Source organism: Octodon degus, unplaced genomic scaffold (assembly GCF_000260255.1).
Source record: "Octodon degus isolate 3935 unplaced genomic scaffold, OctDeg1.0 scaffold00221, whole genome shotgun sequence".
In the NCBI taxonomy this organism is placed as follows: Eukaryota; Metazoa; Chordata; class Mammalia; order Rodentia; family Octodontidae; genus Octodon; species Octodon degus.
The window spans coordinates 627,963-630,878 of NW_004524797.1; the positions used below are offsets into that span (position 1 = coordinate 627,963).

The 2,916-nt window shown below is 47.6% G+C and overlaps 1 pseudogene; it reads left to right on the forward strand.

Annotated features, from left to right (window-relative positions):
- Positions 1 to 204: 204 nt before the first annotated feature.
- The window catches only part of LOC105744080, a 6,591-nt pseudogene continuing 3,879 nt past the window's right edge, over positions 205 to 2,916 (forward strand).

Genomic DNA, 2,916 nt, shown 5'->3' on the forward strand with positions numbered 1-2,916 from the left:
ATATCCCAACCCCTAGGGTTTGTTCTTTGTGTTTTAGAGATCTGTAGGTTGTGATAGATACATAATGCCATACTTTATGTATTTATTTATTTGTTGTACTTTAGTACAGGGACTACAGGGTCTCACTACAGAGCTCAGATTTGTAGTGATCATCCTGTTTTCAGCCTCACCACCACCACACCCAGTTTCAGTCACCATCTCAGCATGCACCCAGAGCAGGACCGGCACGGCACACAGGGAATTGAACCTCAGTCTCTGCACCTGTCTGAGCAAGTGAGTCAGTCTGCTGAGCTATTTGGCCAGCCCTCAGACATTTTCTATTACAGTAACACACAGAAGTTTATCTCAAAATCCCTTGTGTTCCATCAGTTATATCTCCTGCCTTTTTCCCAAGCCTCTGTTAACCACTGATCTTTTTACTGCATTAATAGTTTTGCCTTTTCCTGACTATCATATATTTGGAATCAGATAACATGACATCTTTACAGATTGGCTTCTTTCACTTTACAATATACATTTAAGTTTCATCCATATTCTCTTTTGCCGTCACAGTTTATTTTTTAGGTAGGATTTCACTGTGTTGCTCAGGCTGTCCTTGAATTCACAATGCAGCCCAGGGTGGCCTCAAACTCATTATCCTCCTTAACCTCCCAAGTGCTGGCATTATAGCCATGGACTGTCACACCCTGACACCTTTATGATTTTAAGCTGGAGTGCCTTCCTGCTAAGCACCAGGCCTGAGTTTGATTCCCAGTACCAAAAAAAAAAAAAAAAAAAAAAAAACCTGGAATAATTTGCCAGCATTCAAGAATGGCAAGCATTATATTGCAAAACAGGTTTGTGGCTTCAGAAAAATTGGAAGATCGGGTGGCACTGGGTCTGACTTCCGAAAGAGCAACAGTGGTGGGACTTGAACAGCAGCAGGCCTCTTTGGATGGGGCGTGAGGAACTTGTTCTCTAGGGAGCCCTGCTGGCCTCCTGATGCACCCTTTCAGGTTTGGGGAAGCACGGATACCACTTTTCATCTTGTTAGCAGAGTACAATCGAGCAAATGTGCTGAGGGCTCCATCTGCTGCGCTTCCTGGACCCCAGGTTGTCTCTGCCCTTTCTGTCCTGTTCCGTGTCCTGAGAGACTCATCGTGCAAACTGCATCTCCCAGCTCCCTTGTTGGCCGGCTTCCAGGTGATGCCGTAGAAGGTACTGGCAAGCGACTGGGGGCTCAGGGGGAAGAAGACCACTGTGTCACTTTACTTCCTCCCCGCTGGGACACCTGCCCTCTGGCAGTAGCTTCGGCTCTCCAAGTCCAAGGCTCCTGCTGGGCCTCTGTCCCCCTACAGTCCCAGGCCTTGCTGGACAATGGTCATCTATGCTTCCCCTTGCTGGCCCGCACCGTGGCCAGCTCCGGGCCTCTCACCATCTCTTGTTTTTCCCCCATCCCTGTTATTCCTCTGAGTAGTCCTTTCATTAAAGTCTCTTTGCTTGAGACTCATAATGGATCCTGTTTCCTGTTGAGACTGATACCTCAGGTTGCTTATTTTTACCATACCTAAGCCTTCTCCTCGCCTCTTCCGGGTACGGTATCTAGAGGCTTTCACAACGCTCCAGCGCCTGACATATTGTCTTAGGCTTTCCTACAACACTGCCTCTAACAAAACTAGGCTGTCCCAAGCCCCAGGAAATAGAATTGTTTACGTATATACCAAGAAGGTTGGGAAGGCCCCCAAATCCACATATGGTGTGTGCCTGGGCAGACTTCGAGAGGTTCGAGCTGTGTGGCCTAAAGTTCTTAGGAGATTGTCTGAAACAAAGAAACACGTCAGCAGGGCTTATGGGGGCTCCACGGGGCCTCCATGTATGCCGAGTGTGTCCACAATAGGATGAAACGCGCTTTCCTTATTGAAGAGCAGAAAATCATGGTGAAAGTGTTGAAGGCACAAGCACAGTCAGGAGGCTAAATAAAACATGAAGCTGTTGTAGTAATAAAAGATGGAGGGGCCAGGGAGATGACTCAGTAGAATAAGCGCTTGCCTGGCAAGTGCAAGGGCCTGAGTTCAATCCCCAGTTCCATAAAAAATAAAATAAAATAAAAGATGGAAAGGCATATAAATAAATAAATAAGCTTTCTCCTCTAAAAACAAAAATCATTTTAGTTCCCATTTCTATAGAGATGATAGGCAGCTACCCTGCGCTGGCGGGACCTACTGGTCCCAGCTTAGGCGCAACCTGGGTGACACCCTCTTCCACCCCCTTGGGACACACCCCACCACTCTGCAGCACCTCCCCTACCACGCCTGCCCAGTAGGAATTTCTGCCACATTCTGGGAACCCCCAGATCCAGTCCTAGCCCAGGCCCGGTAAGTGTGCAGGAAAGATTCCGGCTACCCTGAGCTGGCATGACCTACTGGTCCCAGCCCAGGCACAGCGTGGGTGACACCCTCTTTCACCCCCTTGGAATACTCCCCACCACTCCGTAGTACCCCCCACACACACACCCCAACCACAGAGTAGAAATTTCTGTCACATTCTGGGAACCCCCAGATACAGTCCTAGTCCAGGCCCAATGAGTGTGTGGGAGAGCAGCCTCTCCCCCCTACTCCGCCTTGTCCCCTCCAGAATCAGACTTCAAGTCCTCTATGAAAACAAATTCCAGCCCAGACTACTATACCCTGCAAAACTCTCTTTCAAGTTTGATGGAGAAGTAAAATACTTTCATGACAAAGAACAGCTAAAGAATTTCATGATGACAAAGCCAACCTTACACAGCCTACTGAAAGATGTTCTAGAGAGTGACGAAAATGATCAGAACTCCACGAATGAGATCAGAAGCAACCAACTAAATAGGGTAAGCAATTAAACACAGGAGAAAAAGGAGTAAATGACAACAGGTAAATAACATGTCAGTCGTAAGTCAATACA